Genomic DNA, 19,991 nt, shown 5'->3' with positions numbered 1-19,991 from the left:
GTAAGCCAGACATTGAAATGGTATTGGTAGGTAGAAATGAGTCCTGGAGAACAGTAGATGACACATGGGTATGTATCTTTCAAAGATCCTAGAGTACACAGCCTGCGGTTGTTTTTGTTTGTCCTTCCTTCTAGAGTACACAGCCTATGGTGGACAGCAAGTGGTGGAAGGGCTATTGTGATTGGGTACCAGCTGAGGGCAGCAGAGAGCTGCCATACCAAAATCTGCTGACTGAGCCAGTAACTTCTAAGTGGTCTCCAGAAAGCTGGGCTTGGGAATGGTAGAGAATTGTTATCTACCATGAAAATCCCTTAGCTTGGGAAAACAGACTGAACAACAAAGATGCAGCCCACCTTTGGTTCTTAAAACCTGTGTGAAGGGTTCTGACTTCTGACCAGAAAAAGGAAGGAACATACATATTTATATATGTCTTCCTTGACCATAAATAAATTAGAAGTTCTGGTTGCTATGAAGCAACTATATTTTTGCTAGAAACCATTTTTTAAAAATTTGAAGTGATTTCTATTTTCTTGGACCTATATATTTACTGATGGGGAAATTGGTCAGTAGTAAGCTCTCAAAATATCTCTGTACCATACACAGAACTATATATGTGTGTTTGGGGGAAGAGGTTCCTGGGAGGGTCAGTTCCACAAATGAATGAAAGGTAATATTCAAGAAAGTAGAAGGAAGAGTCAAAGATCACTCTGAGGTTTCACACTTGGGTGATGGGGAAATGGACGTAACTCTAAAAGAAACAGAAGTTTAGAGCAGGTTAGGCATGGAGGAAAGATGAGGGGTTCCATTTTGGATATGATCCATTGGGATGGCTTTCAGAATATCCAGGTGGTGATCAGAGTCACTGAAGCCAGCTAGTCCAGTCTGCATGTAAATAAGAATCTCTTCTGTGGCATTCCCAACCTGTTGTCATCCAGCTATTGTTTTTGAAGACCTCCAGTGAGACTGAACCACTATCTCCCGAAGTGGCCCACTGCACTTTGGGAAAGCCTTAATTGTTGGGAAGATTTTCCTTTCATAAAGCCTCTACCTGTCTCCTCACAATTTCCACTTATTGACCTTTGCTACTGCTTTGTGTTTTTTTGTTTTGTTTTGTTTTTGGTGGGTGGGGGGGAGGGAATGGGAATTGGTTGGGACCTGTATTTTACTGGTGTAGAAACTCTTAGCAAGGATATTTTCTCTACCAATGCCCATCAGCAGGCACCTCCGCTGCAACTTGTAACCTTACAGTATTTCATGGAGTATTGAGAGGTTCAGCACCTTGCACATGTGTGTATCTAGTCTTCAACTGTATTAAGAGCTGAAAGAAAGATTCAGGAGAATGAGCACTGAGAAAAGGTCATCTGAGCCATTGAAATTCAATTTTGTTCAACAAAGACGTAATAAGAGTTCATGTGGAAGGCTCTGAGCTAGACACTGAGGATACAAAGACAAAGAAAACATTTCCTGCCCTCAAGAAGTTTGCAGTCTATTTCTCCATATGACACCTACAATATTAGGCATTGAGGATACAAAGTCAAAAACAACACATTTCCTACTCTCAAGGAGCTCATGTTCTACTGGGGGGGGCAGAGGATGGGGGTGGGAAGACATAGTAGAGTGATACTTTATATAGAGGTTAGGTTCTAAATTCAGTGTATAAGGTGAAAATCTGGTATAGTCAAAATTACCCTTGAAACATCTGTTAAATCACTCATGAAATACAGTATGATATCTTGAAGCCATTTTAACTGAAAAGAGATCTCATTCAAAGAAGACAGTCTGACCAATACAGTCATAGTCCAACAGAAGTCAAAGACAGGGGAAAAGAACCATATGTACAAAGAATATTTATATCTGCAATCTCTGTTTTAACAAAGAACTGGAAACCAAATGAGTTTCCATTTTAGCTAAACAATTATGGTATATAAGTGTAATGGAATATTGTGCTGCAAGAAATGACACAAGGGATGAATTTGGCAAAGCCTAGAAGACTTGTATGAGCTGATGCAGAAGGAAGCAAGCAGAACCAGGAGAAGAACTTATACAATGACTATAATGCTATAAAGGAAAACTACTCTGAAAGAATTGAAAATTCTGATCATTGCAGTGATCAGCCATTCCAGAAAATTGCTGATGGAGCATGCTTCCCACCTCTTGGCAAAGAGATAATGGACTAACATGCAAAATGAGGCATTCATTTTGAGACTTGGTTGAGGTGGAATTTGTTTTGCTCTACTATACTTATTTATTACAAGAGAAGGCTTCTAATTTTTTTCAAGGAGAGTTGAGAAGCAGCGTTTAAAAAAGAAAAGGATGAAAAGAGCATCAGTGAAACATTTAAAAATACAAAGAGTGAAGAAAGAAATGAGGTTTGGAAGGGGACAGTCAGGGCAGTGTTGGTGTTAGTATTATCATCTTAAATTGAATAAAAATAGGAAATAGATCTGTGATTTCATTAATATAGGGAGCTCCTAAGTAAGGAAACTGTCTACCAATGTCAGTCAGCATCTCCTCTGCAGCTTATAGGCTTAGCAAGTTGCCTAGAGCTGAGAGGTTAAGTGATTTGCCCTGAGTTACATAGCCAGTCTGTGTTAGATGAGAGGAATTCAGATCTTCCTGGCTTCAAAGCTGGCTCTCCATGGTGTGGTAACACCATGCTACAGCATTAAGTGTGTGTGTGTATAACATATATGTGTGTGTAAATATGTACATATATATTTTTAGATTGTACATAATAGAATTTCATTGCTTCGTGTATGGTCCTCATTCTGTTATATATGGACATATTCATATATTGATGTTTATTTAGTTTATATTAAAATTCTTAAGTAAAACATGGCAATTTGTATCACAGAGCAGATGGATCTGAATTGGGTGATATGGAAATAATGGAATGTAGATTTTATTTTTCACTACACCCAGCAAAGCTCAGATAAATCAGATAGGCAAATCAGGACTTCTCAAATAGAAGGAAATTAAAACAGGTAAAGACTTAGCCTACTGGAAAACTTGATAATTAGGGGAAAATAGCATTGAAAGGGCTTTGCACATCAATGTGATTACATTACAGGGTGATCACACCACCCCATTTCTTCCTAATTTACTGTGAGTCAAGAAAGGGCACCAGCAAGTCAAAGGAGACATAGCAGCAACCTTCGATCTCCCCGGTAGTGCTGGGAAGGCTCACTAAGCCCATCCCTCTACTGAGCTGCACCAGCCCAAATAGAATGAATACACTGGGGAGAATGAAGTAGAGATTCTAGACTCAATCAACAGAGCTAGGTGCCCACACTGCCACAGGCATGGGAAGTGACTGACGGGCACAACAGAGCCAAGCCTTTCTTCTCAAGTTTGTTTCAAAGCATGAGCTTTAATCAGTAGAATGGGGGCAAAATTACCTCACTATTAGAATTACTTTATCCCTTTCCCTTCCTCCTTCCCCCTCACGTTTCTTGTACAGCTCCATTGTACACAGATAAGTAACAGCTCGTTTGAGGAGAGAAAGTGATCATGGAGAGGGTTTGATCGTGGTGAACACTTGAAGGAATCTTGAGGAAAACTGAAGGTTCTAAAAAGTTGAAAAAATGAGGAGCAAGTATATTCCAGACAGGTGGGGGGGGAGAGATGGGGGAGTAGAGGGTGGAGGAAGTGAAGAAGGCAGGTAGCCTGTATAAAAGCGTGGCCAAGAAATTGAATGTTGAGGCCCAGGGACCAGTCAGACAGCTTGGCTAGGATTCAGAGTATGTGAATAGGAATAATAAAAAAAATCAGCCTGGAAAGGAAAGGTAGGCATCATGTTTGAAGATATTAAATTCCAGGTGGAGGAATTTGACTTTAGCAATAAGAAGCCACTGAAGATTTAGCTTTGTAACTATTTAGATCATTGGGTAGAGTCATAACTAGTTGATCAGTCAGACCCCCAGAGTGGTCAATAATGGTTTGATGTCCGCTTGGAAGAAGGTCTCTCCAGTAGAGTGCCCTGAGGGTTTGTGATTGGTTCTGCACTGCTAATCATTTTTATCAGTGACTTGGGTAAATGCATAGACATCGTGTTTATTAGATTTGCCAGTTGGCACAAAGCTGAGAAAGATAATATAGTCAGATTCCAAAATGATCTTGACAAACAGGAACTATGTGTGTATGTGCACCAAATCCAATAAGATGAAATGTAATCGGGATACATAGATAATATTTTACTTGGGTTCAAAAGATCAACCTTCACCAGTACAGTATGTAGAAGACATGGCTAGACAGCAATTCATCTTATCTAAGGGTTTTTAATGGGCTGCAAGCTCAATATGAGTCAACAGTGTGATGTAGTAGCCAAAAACTAATGCATTGTTAGGCTCCATTAAGAGAGCCATAATATCCAGGACATGAGGTTAAAAGACCTGCTGCACTGTACTGAAATGGCTCTCTCCATGGTTACTAATGATCTCTTAACTGCTAAATGCAATGGCACGGTGGTATGATGGGGCTGATCAGATCATGTCTGGAGTGTCGGACTCAGTCCTGGATACCACATTTCAGTAGAGATAGTGACACACAGGAGAGTATCTAGAGGATGGCGAATTGCAATGAAATCATGCTATATAAGGATCAATTGATTATGGGAAGTGAGAATATTTATCCTGGAGAAGGAAAGGTTTAGCAAAGAGCATGAAAACTGCCCTTAAGTGTTAGGCATATTCTTCTCGGCCCCAAAAGAAAAAAATTAGAAGCTGTGTATATAAGTTGCAAAGAGGAAGACTGAGTCTTCATATAAGGAAATAAATGGAGCTAATAATTAGAGCAATACAAAAGTTCAGTGGCTGATTTACTAGGTAGTGGGCTCTCCATCACTGGTTATCTTCAAACAAATACTAAGTGAACCACTTGGTGAGTATGTCGTAGAGGGTGTGTGCAAGAGTGTATACATACATATGTATACACACATACATATATACACATACATGCATATGTCATATCCTTCAAACTTTGCAGTTCTGTGATTCAGTTGGCAATACAGGACTGGAGTTCTGGAGAGAGATTAGGGTGCTATAGATATATACACATGTACACACATATATACCTGCACATATACATACATACATGTGAATAACCTGCATGCTGGCGATAACTGAATCTAGTGGACTTAATGAGATCACCAGTAGAAAAGACAAGAAAACCCAGGACAGATCTTGAGGTAATGCCTGTTCTTAGTGGCTTGGAGATAGTTGCTGGCCCAGCAAACCAGACTAAGAAAGACTGGACAGACAATAGGAGGAGAACCAGAAAAATTACTGAATTCTTATTTTTACTTTGGTAGCATGATTACAATCCTACAGAAGAAGCACAAGAAAGTAACTAAGTAAAATTATCAAAAGATAATGAGTAATGAAATTATCAATGGATAAAAAAGGTGCAAGAAGCTAATGATTTAAGGGGATCTAAAAGAATTGGGAAGGGCAAAAGTGGAAGAACTGAATTGGTACAGATAGACTAAGTCCCTGACCTACAGGACAATTGGTGTCTTTGGAGGGAATGAGTTTCAGAGTCAGAGGCTGCAAGACTATGACAAGCAGCAGGACACAAACAGGAAAAGGTAATGCTTCTGAAATAATAATTAATAGTAATAGCTACCATACATGGGTTAGTAAATAGAGAGCTGGCTCTGGAGGAAGGAAGTGCCTAACTCAGTCCTGCTTCTGACACTATGTGCTGAGAGATTTGTCAAGTTACCGAACCTCTCGGTGCTTGAAGGCAGCTCTTTAAAATTATAAATCACAGGGGAAGCTAGGTGGTGTGATAGACAGAGCTCCAGCCTTGCAGTCAGGAGGACTTGGCTATGTGACCATAGGTAAGTCACTTAACTCCGATTGCCTGACCAATAAAAAAAAAAAATTTGCAAATCACAGAGAAGGTACAGTTTTGCATCTGCATCAGAAGGGACTTTTTTTGTTGTTGTTGTTTGTTTTTTTGTTTTTCATTTGGAAATTTTTGGTCTTCCTTTCAGTTTCACTGAGACATGCTCTTGAGATAATCTGGCTTATTTGACTCTCATGCCAAATTTTCTCTAGGCCTATTTTCCTTTCTGATGCTTTTATCCTATTGTGAGATGATTCTGCTTATACTCTTTAATCATCCTCCATAGTAATTTTGCAAATAAGCTTGAAATCAAAACTAGTGTCATCCTTGGTTTCTTAGTCCTTTGATTCACTTGTTTGCTGGCTCCAATTCAAGTGTTTGGTGGCTGAGGCAGTTCCTGGGTCTTATTGGCCTGTTCCTTTTGGTTTGTTTTGTTTTTTTTTTTTTGTCACTTAAGCTTCCCTAATGAAGGATGGTGATCAGTAAGTCTTCACTTTTATCCATTTTCTACTTTTCAGAGTCAACTGCTTCTTTAGATTCATCGGTCAAGAACACTTACACTTGTGAGAAGACATTATGTCTTCTCATCTTTTTATTTTCTTCTAATCTGAGGTTCATTTTGACCTTTGTTCTAATTAGTCAGTGGTCTTATTAGAGTCAAATTCTGAAAATGACCGTCATTTCCTGTGTTCCAATTTCTTTTTTTTGTGTGTGTGTTCTTATTTTGTGCTTACTACATTTGGGGGCTTCCAACTATCTTTACAAAAAATATGCAGAAGGAATCTCCATGCTTTTCTTTGGCTGCTTGTATATCTTTTTTTAAAAAATTATTTATTTTTAGTTTTCAACACTCACTTCCATAAGATTTTGAGTTTTAAATTTTCTCCCCCTTCCTCCTCCCCGAGACAGCATGCAATCTGATATAGGCTCTACATATACATTCATATTAAACATATTTTCACATTAGTCATGTTGTAAAGAAAAATTAGAACCAATGGGAAGAACCACATGAAAGAAGAGACAAAACAACAAAAAATAGAGAGCAAATAGTATGCTTCCATCTGCATTCAGACTCCAAAGTTCTGTCTCTGGATGTGGATAGCATTTTCCATCATGAGTTTTTTGGAATTATCTTAGATCCATGCATTGTTGAGAGGAAATAAGTCTATCAAAGTCAGTCATTGCACAACGTGGCTGTTACTGTGTACAATGTTCTCCTGATTTTGCTCGCTTCACTCAGCATCGGTTCATATAAGTCTTTCCAGGTTTTTCTGAAATCTACCAGCTCATCATTTCTTATAGCACAATAGTATTTCATTACATTCATATATCACAACTTGTTTAGCCATTCCTCAATTGATGGGCATCCTCTCAATTTCCAATTCTTGGCCAACACAAAAAGAGGTGCTATAAATATTTTTTGTATATGTGGGTCCTTTTCCCATGTTTATGATCTCTTTGGGATATAGCCCTAAAAGTGGTATTGCTAGGCAAAGGGTATGCACAGTTTTATAGCCCTTTGGGCATAGTTCCAAATTGTTCCCCAAAATGGTTGGGTAAGTTCACAACTCCACCAACAATGCATTAGTGTTCCAATTTTCCCACATCTTCTCCAACAGTTATCATTTTCTTGTTTTGTCATGTTAGCCAATCTGATAGGTGTGATGTGCTACCTCAGAGTTGTTTTGCATTTCTCTAATCAATAGTGATTTAGAGCATTTTTTCATATGACTATAGATAGCTTTAATTTCTTCATCTGAGAACTGTCTGTTCAGATCCTTTGCTCATTTATCAATGGGGAATGACTTGTATTCTCATAAATTTTACTCAATTCTCTATATATTTTAGAAATGAGGCCTTTATCAAAGACATTGGCTGTAAAATTTGTTTCCCAGCTTTCTGCTTTCCTTCTCATCTTCTTTGCATTGTCTTTTTTTGTGCAAAAACTTTTCAATTTGATGTAACCAAAATCATCTATTTTGCATTTCATAATGTTCTCTATCTCTTGTTTGGTCATAAATTCTTCCCTTCTCTATAAATCTGACAGGTAAACTATTCCTTGCTCCCCTAGTTTGCTTATAGTATCAGCCTTTATATCTAAATCCTGTACCCATTTTGACTTTATCTTAGTATATGGTATAAAATGTTGGCCTATGCCTCATTTCTATCTCTCTTACATTTCTTAATGCTGAACCATATCTTTCAATATAGTTTTAACCATCCTTCCTCATGCCCACTGCAGTCAATGAACATCAAAGTTTCTTGGTTTGAAGGACTTTATCATGGTCAAAAAGCTTATCTACTTCCTTATCCTCTGTAATAGATATTGGTACCTAAACTGTAGTTACCTTCATAATAGTCTCTTTGCTTATGCTAGCCTCTGTTGTGTAAGGTTAGATGACCGTGTTCTCCTTAAATGACATTTCTTATTGCCTTTGGCATGAGATGAAACCAATTCCATCAACTATCATTTTTCTCTCTCAGAAGAGCCTTTTAGGCAATCCTGTTTTTGTGAGATCATTGTACAACAAATGAGTTGGTCTGCTCCTAGAGGAAATGAACCATACTTCTCTACTCCTGTTCTCTCCATTCTTCCAGCATCCCTGCAAAAGACTCAGGAACATTTTGAATTTGCTTCGTGGATTGCTGTTAGCAAATAATTTATCACCAACTGGCTAACCCAATGGCCTAGACAAACCATGACAACTTAAAAAAAAAAACCTGATTACCATGATGCAGAAAATAATACAATGACGTTCAGACTTTCTGAATATAGACTATAAAGCATCGATTGAGAGAACCCACAGGCCACCACTAGAAAAACAACTGTTGACACATGGTAGTTAAATTTATCAATTTCAGTGACAAACAACAAATTTTGCAAGTGCCCCAGAGGAAGACCTGTACATATGAAGGAAAGGAAATCAAATAACGTGGGATTATTCCTTATTTACAGGAAATCACAGGAAAGAATGGAATGACATATTTTGAAAGGCAAAGGAGCTCAACCTGTCCCTCATCCTAGATCTAAAATAAAATCAATAGTGCTAGTACTGCTGGCAAATCTCTATCAGTCTTCTCCCCCATGATGTCTCTAATCACCATTACCCTACTGGCCATCTCTCTACTATAGGAACTGTCTCTCATTTTATATTTTTATCTGTAGACTTAGCCATAGAAAGTATTAATACATGCCCCCTTCTTTCTTTCTTCCCTTCCTCTCTGTCTGTCTTTCTGTCTTTTCTTTCTCTTTTCAACTTGGTGGAACCTGCCAGAGCTTATGCTCCACTGTCATAACCTTCAAGTATCCATTGTCACTTCCTTGTAGAGGAAGGATACTAAATACATCAGCCTGCAGTGAACACTTGGCAAGTCTGAAATTTTAAAAGAAACAATTTATATATTGTGAGGAAGTTATAAAACCTTTAGTTACTAGTATGAGTTGTGAATGGGTAATAAACTATATTTATCACTAGTAACGTTATTTTTTTAAAGTGGGAGGGAAGGGAATAAGCATTTATTAAGTGCTTACTATATGCTGGGTACGGTCATAAGTACTTTATAAATATTACCTAAATTCAGATAATAATAATAAGTATTATAGTAATTTCAAATTCTCCAGTTCCCTGAGACCTAGGTCTCAATTTTCAGCTCACAGTTTGGGGGCTAGTTGTATTGAGGACTCTCTAATAAATTTCAACTTTAATTATGGAAACACTTTAGCTTGACTTATAGTGATAGAAGTTGGGAAAATTTCTATTCAAGCACTCACATGAAAAGATATTGGAAAGAAATAGAGAACATAACTATGCCATTAAATTACATTATATAAATATTCTCATTTTTCAAATTTCTCTGATGTTAAAAATACATCCTCCTCAAAGTGTTTTGCTACTCCTTTTATATTTGTATACATTTTATCATCCTTTTAATTTTTTCATTCATGAGTTTTCTTATCCTATTTGATTGTTTTTAATCAAGTCAATAATTTTCATTTAACTTCTGTTTCATTACATAGCATTTGGTATCTATGCAGACATTTTCACTCAAAACTTAAAGAGCACTGCCAATAATTTGTAGTCATCATAACAGTCTCTTCTCTGCTGGAGGTTTATTGTGACCCAGAGCCATGAAAAATCTCCAAAGAATGAAGCCCAGGGGTCAAGCTGACAGCAATTTCTCCATTGAGTTACTGCCCACAGCTACCTAACATTGAGCTGAATGCATCACAGCAAATGCAAAATGAATGTTGTCACCATCAGCAGTAAACATTAACAGAGCTCCTATGATGCATGAATCCTTTGGTGTGGCTCCTATGGTGAATATAATTTGGACTCACTATAGTCCTTTTCCTGAAGGATCTTAGTCTGATGTCAGAGAGCATCAATTTGAGTCCATTCAACAGAAGTTTGTTAATCCCCTACTATATAGTTCATGAAACACTATGCATATAAAAATAAAATCAAAGTAGTCTTTGTCCTCAGGAAGCTTACTGTCTCTTGGGAGGATACAACCTGTCCCTATGTTAGTAAATAAGTAGTTTGAAAAAGAAGAGAACCCTAAGGACATAAAACAGCTTCAAATAAGTTGTTTTTGAACTGAGCATTGATGCTGAAAATGCTAGGAGTTGAAGGTGAAGAAGGAATGCATTTCAGGCATAGGAGTCAACCTGTGCAAAGGGGTGGAGATAGGAGATGGAAAGCTGAAATATCTGGATGAGTAGCTAGAAATCAATGAAGATTGAATAAGAAAAGGAAATGAATAAGAAAAATATTTGCATCAAATATCTCTGATAAAAGTCTGATAACCAGGAATTGATGCAAATATATAAGATCAGGACTCCAAAAGCTAAGTGGCCAAAGGATATGAACAGTCTTCAAAAGAAGAATCACAAATTATGAGTGACCATATTAAAACATGCTCCTAGTCATTAGTAATAGAGAAATACCAGTTAAACCATTTCCAAGGTTTCACCTCACACCCTGTAAATTGGCAGAGATGACAAAAAATGGAAAGAGCCAGTAGCAACATGGCTGTAAGATGACTGGAGCATCAGTGCATTGTTGGTGGAGTAGGAGATTAATCCAGTTGTTGTGAATTTCTATTTTGATTTACACAGGAAGTATGACTAAAATATCACATGTGCTTTATTTGACTCGGTGATCTCATAGTTGGGCATAAAGTACAAGAAACAGAAATAAAGTTCCAACATATGATAATATTTATAAGCAGCACTTTTGTGGTAGCAAAGAACTGGAAACAAATGGGCTTACAAAAAAACTGATATATGAATATAATTGAATATTATTGTACCTTAGGAAATGGCAGGAAGAATTCAAAGAAACATAGGGAAATGGCTATGAATTAATGCAGAATGAAATGGGCAAAACCAAAAAAACCCCCCAACATTCTATAAAGTGACAGCAGCAATATAAGTGGAAAAAAAATCAGTAAAAGGAAGCCAATCTATGAGCAACTGAAAAACTAGTTATAGTTCCAGAGGACAGATAACAAATCACACCTCCCTCTTCTCAGTCAATCAATAAGCATGTATTAAGTGTCTACTGTGTGCCAGATACTGATAATACAAAACCAAAAATGAAATAATCCCTACTCCCCAAGGAGTTTACATTTTCTTGGGAAAATATCATGTGCCCAAATAAGTAAGATCAGTTGTATTTGTGCCCTTCAAATACATAGTAATCTAACATCAATCAATCAATAACATTTATTAGGGGTCTACTTTGTGCCAGGCTCTGTAGTAATATATTTTAAAGTAGAATACAGAATAACCCTAGTTCTTCCTAAATATTGGCATATTATGGCACATAATAAAATACAAAATGTTTTCATAATTTTTATATGCTTTCACTTTTTAAAAGTCAATTAAAAGTCCTCAGTTAAAATTCTTCTATTTGATCATGTTTATTTTTTTTAGAATTGTATAACAGTATTATATTATTGGCTTTGCATGCCAAACAGAGGAGTTAGAGGCAATAGGGAACCAACGAAGCTTCTTAATGAAGGAAGTGACCCAAGTCGTACTTGTACTTTGGGAGTAGAACATGGCTGCTGTGTAGAGAGGGTTATCAACTAGAGGTAGAGAGACCAGTTAGGAGGCTATTGTGGTAATACAAGTGGAAGGTGATAAAAGCCTACGCTTTATGAATAGAGTAAAAGGGATGGATGCTAACAGTGCCATGGAAATAAAATCAACAAGACTTGGCTCCAATGGACATAGACAATGAAGGAAAATAAAGAGTCAAAGATGATCCCAAGGTTGAGATCCTGGATAGCTTGAAGGATGGTTGTGCCTTCAACAAAAATAGAGAAGCCTGAAAGTGGGAACAAGCGGGTGAGAGGACTCACAATGAATTCAACATTGAACATGCCGCGTGGGAGTGCATCTGGGGCATCCAGGTGTAGCTGTCGAGCAGACAGTTGGGAATGCAGGATGGGAACTCAGGAGAGAGAGGAGGTCTGGTCACTCTTCTTTTGACACTTCAGGGCCTGTCTCATCCAAAGTAGACCTGAGCAAGAAGCCACCTACAGGACATCCTCTCCAGCTTGTTAGCTGGTCTCTTCGTCCAAAGTCTCTCCTCCTCCCGCTGTCAAAATGATTTCTGACATGCCCTCCTCATTTCCGCCTCAGACAGTCCCTCATTTTCTTCAAGACTCAGCTCAAGCATCAGCTTTTTAAAGAAATCTTTCTTGATCTTCTCTGTTCTTCATGCCCTTGTTGCCTTTGTTTTGTGGTTATTCTTTATGTATTCTGTATATTATATGCTTCCTGAAATTATGGGTTTTTTTCTTATTTTGTTGTCTCCCCAGAATCTAGCACAGAAGGCAAAATAAATTCTTGTCAATTGATTAGAATTATACAACCTTTAAGACTGAGAATTTTGGAATTCTACTTTTTGGTTGTAGTTTCTCATCCTCCACATTTCTAACTATTTTTTATACTAAAACTGCTCTTTGACCTCCTTATTGTGACCTCCAGTCATATGGTCCATCCCTATTCTTTTTGAGTCCATTTCTCTTATTGCACTTTCCCTTATTTCTGTCTCTCACTTTAGCCCCACTGTCTTTCACTTTAATGATTTATAAGCTATTACCCTAGAAGCCATTGCCCCATTCCCATTGTACTGCCATTCCTTGCCTATGAATTCTTATCCCTGGGCAGCTGCCCCCATGCCTCTTTCCTGAGCACCAAATCTAAATACCTTTTTTCATTCTTCAGTCTCCTTAACCTCTTTGGTTTTTCCTTCTTTGGTCAACTGCCCCTATTCCATCCAATCAAACAATTCATTAGACATTTATTTCCTACCTACTATGTGCCAGGCCAAAGTGAGGCGCCAGTAATACGTAGTCAAAAATGAAACAGTGCCATGCCTCAAGATGATGTTGTATTTGAGAAAATCAATGTGCACATAAAAGCAGTGCAAAATATATACAAAATAATGTTGGCAAGGGGAGAAGGATGCCCACAAGTATTATAATAATAAAAGCAATAAGCATTTATTTAGTAAGGTTTGCAAAATGGTTTACAAATATTAATTCATTTTATCCTCACAACAACCCTTGCAAGTAGGTACTGTTATTCTGATTTTATGCAGGAGAAAACTGAGATAGAGATTTAAGTATCCTGCTCAGCATCACACAGCTAGGAAGTGTCTGAGGCAGGATTTGAATTCAGATCTTCTTAACTTTAGGTCCAGGGCTTTATTCCACGTAGCTGCCATAATATGAGGAGCTGTTTGTTATTTTCTCCTTCCTTATATTTAGAGACACCACACTCTCCTATTTCTCTTCTTATGTCTCCAGCTATACCTTCTATATGAAACCAGGGCTCAGACTGGCTGCCCCATAGGCAAAGGAAGAGTTTGAGTTCTCAGTATAAATCCTGGAAGTTTTAGTTTTAACCACCTTGGAAGAGACCTGGGATCCCATGATCTTTAATCCAGAGTATGGTTTTCTCTAGGCAATAGGTCTTGAGTTGGTGAGATAAAGCAAAGGCCTTTTGGGCAGTGATTGAGACAGATGAGGCTAAGAGGGTGGCAGCCCCAGTGTGTAGACTTTAGGACAAGAGTCTGACAATAAATATTATCGCACCTGGGTATAATCATGGAACGAAGTTGGCTTGGCATTCCCTCTTTCTTTTTTTATTCCCTTCTCCTAGCAGGAAAAGGGTAAGGAATCCTTCTATACCACACCTTTCTCTCTCACTGGGCAAAGGGGGAAAGGGAGAAAACTTTACCTTGTCCTTTCCCCTTTTGAGTAAGAGCTGGAGTCTTGCCTGGAGCCTCCCACTGTCTGATCAGCCATACCGGACCATAACTATGAGCTCCTTTCTAGCCAACTTACTGTCCGTCAGTAAGCCTTTATTAAGCACTGACTACGTGTCAGACACTGTGCTAAGTGCTAGGGATATAAAAAGAGTCAAAAGACAGTCCCTGCTCTCACATTTACCATCTAGTAGAGGAGAAAACAAGCAAACAGGGGTGTACAAGCTGTGTGGTGTCATTCAATCACTTTAGTCATATCCAATCTTTGTGACCCCATTTGGGGTTTTCTTGGCAAAGATCCTGGAGTGGTTGGCCATTTTCTTCTCCAGCTCAGTTTATAGATGAGAAAACAGGCAAACAGTACCACAGGGTCACATAGCTCATAACTATCTGAGGCCAAATTTGAACTCAGCTCTTTCTGACTCCAGGTCCAGCACTCTTTCCACTTTGCCACCTAGCTGCCCCATATGCATGATAAATAGGAAATAATTAAAAGAGAGAAGACAGTAGAATTAAGAGGAAAGGAAAAGGGAAAGGTTTCCTATAGAAGATGGAGCTTTAGTTTGGACTTGAAGGAAGGCAGAGAAGCCAGAAAGTGGAGAGGAGGAGGGAGCCCATTCCAAGCATGGGAGGCAGCTAGAAAAAAATGCCTGGAGGCAAGAGATGGAGTGTCTTGGTGTAACAATGGGGAGGCTAATATCCCTGGATCAAAGCATACACATCAAGGAATAAGGTGTAAGCAGACTGGAAAGGTAACAGGAGGGCTATGTCTTGCCCCTAAGGTTTAACAGGATTTTGTATTTGATCATGGAAGTGATAGGAAGCCAATGGAGTTTATTTAGTAGGAGGGTGACATAGGCAGACACAGACCTGCACTTTAGTGGCTGAAATCACTTTGGTGGCTGAATAAAGAATGGATTGGAGTTCAGAAAGACTTGATGCTGGCAGACCCCTGAACAGGCTATATTGTAGTAGTCCCAAGTGTGAAGTGGTAAGGCTGGTACTAAAGTAGTAGCAGTGTCAGAGAAGGGGCTATATAGCCTAGGGGCAAATTAGCCATTGATCCATGTGTATTTTCTTCAAGCCCTCCTCACTGAAATCTGTTCTGTGAACTGAATATGATACATTAATTTACCCTAATAGAGGTTCCCTAATTGAAATGAGACTATGGATGAACATTTTGACCTTAGGTTGGACCCTCCCCTAGAAATGGAGGGAAAATTATCTTCCACCAGTGAACATTCACATAATCATATGTGTTCTGGTTGCACAAAGGTATAAGTAATATTGCCATAGAGCATGTGGAATAGTGAATAGAGGGCTAACCTAGGGATCAAGGAGGTCTAGCTTTGAGGCTTGCCTCTGACACATACTAGCTATGTGACCCTGGGCAAGTCACTTAATCTCTGAGGCAATGACAAGTTGTTGATCTGCATTAATGGAGGGAGTTCCCTACACCAAATAATTTATGTCTAGTCCAAAAAAATAAAGCAGAATGATTAAAAAGTAAAAAGTAGAAAAGGCAGAAAAAAGTAAAGAATGATTAATCACTGTTGTCTGTTTTCCTAGAAGTATACCTATCCCATGCTAGAGAATGCCCTTCTGTGAGTCAGTCACTATTTTCTATCTTATTGCTAAGTATTGTTAAAACAAACAAAAAAAAAGAATTAATAAATAAAACTAGGAGCTTGATTTGGGGGGTGGGCAACAAAATAGATAAACCATTAGTTAATTTGATTTAAAAAAAGAAAACCAAATTACCAGTATCAAAAATAAGAAGGGTGACTAAACCACCAATGAAGATGAAATTAAGGCAATTATTAAGAGCTATTTTGCCCAATTATATGCCAGTAAAACTAGCAATCTAAATGAAAAGGATGAATATTTACAAAAATATAAATTGCCCAGACTAACAGAAAAAGAAATACTTAAATAACGCTATCTTAGAAAAAGAAATTGAACAAGCCATCAATCAAATCAACAAGCCCTAAGAAAAAATTCCCAGAACCAAAAGGACTTAGAAATTCTGCCAAACATTTAAGGAACAATTACTACCAATGCTCTATATGTATTTTTAACAGGTAAAGAAGGAGTCCTACCAGATTCCTTTTATGACACAAATATGGTTTTGATACCTAAACTAGGGAAAACAAAAACAGAGAAAGACTAGAAGTTAATTTACCCAATAAATATTGATGCAAAACTCTTAAATGAAATGCTAGCAAGGAAAGTATAGCAATATGTCACAAAGATCATATACCATAACCAGGTGGGATTTATATCAGGAATGCAGGGCTGGTTCAGTGTGAGGAAAACTGTCAGCATAACCAACCATGTCAATAACAAAACCAACAAAAATCATATGGTTATCTCAATAGATAACTTTTGACAAAATACAATATTCATTCCTGTTAAAAACACTAGAAAGCATAACAATAAATGGAACTTTCCTTAAAATGATAAGTAGGATCTATCTAAAACATCAGCAAGCATTATCTGTAAGATTAGAGATGAAGCAAGGATGTCTACTGTTACTACTATTATTCAATTTTGTATTAGAAATTCTAGCTGTAGCAATGAAACGAGAAAAAGAAATTGAAGGAATTAGAATAGACAATGAGGAAACAAAAATACCACTTTTTTGCAGATGATATGATGGCATACTTAGAGAGTCCTAGATAATCAACTAAAAAACTTTTTGAAACAACAGAATTAGTAAAGTTGCAGGATATAACATAAACCCACTTCAATTATCAGCATTTCTATATATTATCAACAAAACACAGCAAGAAAAGATAAAAAGAAAAATTCCATTTGAAATAACTGTAGACATTATAAAATAATTGGGAGTCTACCTGCCAAGACAAACCCAGGGACTATATGAGTACAGTTGCAAAACATTTCACACAAATAAAGACAGTTCTAAATAAATGGAGAAATATTAATTGTTCATGGGTAAGCTGAGCCAATATAATAAAAATGACAATGCTACTTAAATTAATTTACTTATTCAGTGCCGTGGCAGTCTACCAATGAATTATTTTGTTGACCTAAAAAAACCGATAACAAAGTCTATCTGCAAGAAAAAAAGGTCAAGAATATCAAGGGAATAAATGGGGGGGGGAAGCAAAAGGAAGACAGTCCAGCAGTATCAAATTTTAAGCTATATTATAAAGCAATAATCATCAAACCAATGTGTTACTGGCTAAGAAGTAGAGTGGTAAATCAATGAAATATATTAGGTATTCAGTACACAGTAGTAAATGACCATAATAATCTAGTGTTTGATAAACCCAAAGATCCAAGCTTTGAGGGCAAGAACTCACCATTTAACAAAAATTCCTGAACAAACTGGTAGGCAAAATGGCAGAAACAAGACGTAGACCAGCTTCTCACACTATATGCCAAAATAAGGTCAAAATGGGTAAATGACATAAAGGGTGATATCATAAATAAATTAGGGAAACATAGGAAAATTTACATATAGACCTATGGGTAAGGGAAGAGTTTATGACCCAACAAGAGGAAGAGAGGATCACAGGAAGTGAAGTGGATAATTTTGATTACATGAAATTAAAAAAGATTTTGCAGAAATAAAACTAATGTAGCCCAAATTAAAAGGAAAGCAGAAAACTAATAGGTAGGGGGAATTGAAGGCAAGTTTCTCTGATAAAGAATGAGGAACTGTGCCAAATTTATAAAAAAAAAAAGCCATTCCCCACTTCATAAATGGTCAAAGGATATGAGGGGGCAGCTAGGTGGCACAGTAGATAGGGTGCCAGGTCTCGAGTTAGGAAGATTCATCTTCCTGGGTTCAAATCTAGTTTTAGATACTTACTAGTAGTGTGACCCTGGGCAAGTCACTTAACTCTGTTTACCTTACCTCCAAGCTAGAGAATGAAATGACAAACCACTTCAGTGTCTTTGCCAAGGACACCCCAAATGGGGTCATGAAGAGTCAGACACAACTGAAAAATGACTAAACAACCACAATAAAGGATATACGTGGGCATTTTTCAGAAGAAGAAATGAAAGCTGTTTATAATTACATGAAAAAATGCAGAAACCACTGTTGATTAGAGAAATGCAAACTGAAACAACTCTGGGGTACCTGGCTAACATGAAAGAAAAGGAAAATAAAAATGTTGGAGGTGATATGGAAAAATAGGGATATGACGCACTGTTTGATGGAGTTGTGAACTCATCTAATCATTCTGGAGAATAGTTTGGAGCTACACCTAAAGGGCTATAAAACTGACCCAGCAATACCACTGCTAGCAGTCCCAAAGAGATTAAAAGAGGGGTGAGGGGGATGACCTAGATATACAGAAGTATTTCTAGCAGCTCTCTTTGTGATGTCAAAGAATTAGAATTGCAGGGAATGCCCATCAGTTGGAGAATGGTTGAACAAGTTGTGGAGGACTATTGTAATGGAATACTATTGTGCTATAAGAAATAAGAAGCAGGATGGTTTCAGAAAAACCTGGGAAGGCTTATATGAACTGATGCAAAATGAAATTAGCAGAACCAGGAAATCATTGTACACAGTAACAGCAATATTGTAAGGAAGATTGACTGTGAAAGATATGGCTATTCTGATCAGGACAAGGATCCATGACTATTCCAAAGAATCCATGATGAAAAATGCTATCCACCTCCAGAGAGAGAACTGAAGAACTGAGTGTAAAGTGAAGCATACATTTTTAACCTTCCTTATTTTCTTGCTTTTTACTGGGGTTTTTTTTTTCAACATGAATAATCTGGAAATTTGTTTTGCATAATTTCACATATATAATTGATATCCTACTGTTTGCCTTCTCAATGGGTGGGCAAGGGGAAGAAGGGAAGGAGAGAATTTGGAACTCAACATTTTTTAAAAAATGAATGTTTTAGTTTGAAAAATAAAGATATCTACCCCAAAATTTTTTTAAGTATTGCTTCCTCTTTTGTGAATGTTTAAGGAAGAACAGCTTAATGTTTGTTTGCTTTCTCTCTTATTTGGTGCCAAATACTATAAATGCATTAGGAATTTTTGTTTTAACCATTCAAATGAGAAAGTGAATTTTAAAATATTTCTTTTCCCTAAGTCAGTTATATATTTTAATTAAGTAGTTTGCATAATTGGATTATTCTTAAACAAATAGAGCAATGTATAAATTGGACCCATTTTTGAATTGTTTGGGAATTATGACCTTTGCTTCATTTTTACTTAATTTGCATTTCTGTATTGATGTGATATAGTAATTGAAAAAGTTCAGGCTCCTTAGTCTGGCAAAAGCCCTGCACAATATGGATCCAATCTACCTTTTCAATCCTCCTATCGTAGCTCTCTCCATATCATGTATTCTGGCTTATGGCTGTTAAATAAAATGAGTGGAGAATCCATTTTTAAGTGTTTGGCAGCTATACCTGAGTTAACCTTGTGTCATTAATCAAAAAAGCTAAGACATTCATATATAAGAATTTATTTTAATCAGGTCAAAATCTATTACAAAATTAATAACTAAGATGCTAATACTTCTGCATCAGGAATGAAAGTTGATGGTGATGTTTTGTTAGTGTCATTTCAGTGAAATCTGCAAATAATTCAGTTCAGCAAGTACTTCTTTTCCAGCCTTTGTGATTGTAGTAGTAGTCATCACTCACACTAATGAAAAAAATCATACGAAAGAAGAAACCAAGAGGAGGGATACCTCTTTTCTTTGTCAAAGAGAGAAGAAAATTTACATAATATTCATGCAGTAGCAGTATCTTCAGTAAACTCCCCAAGAAAGAAAACTTTGAAGAAAATATTCATTTCTTTTGTTCCCCATGAAATATGAAAATGTCAAGCAATGAGAAATATTTATCAAGTGAATT

General features: G+C 37.2%; 1 protein-coding gene across 1 annotated transcript in view; it reads left to right on the top strand.

Moving 5' to 3' along the window:
* Nucleotides 1-19,991, top strand: part of DNAJC1 (DnaJ heat shock protein family (Hsp40) member C1) — a 255,794-nt gene that overhangs the window by 113,887 nt on the left and 121,916 nt on the right.

Source organism: Phascolarctos cinereus, unplaced genomic scaffold, assembly GCF_003287225.1.
Source record: "Phascolarctos cinereus isolate Bilbo 61053 unplaced genomic scaffold, phaCin_HiC Scaffold_1;HRSCAF=81, whole genome shotgun sequence".
Taxonomy (NCBI): domain Eukaryota; kingdom Metazoa; phylum Chordata; class Mammalia; order Diprotodontia; family Phascolarctidae; genus Phascolarctos; species Phascolarctos cinereus.
The sequence above is the reverse complement of the archived record's forward strand: the minus strand, read 5'-3'. Positions and strand labels throughout refer to the sequence as shown.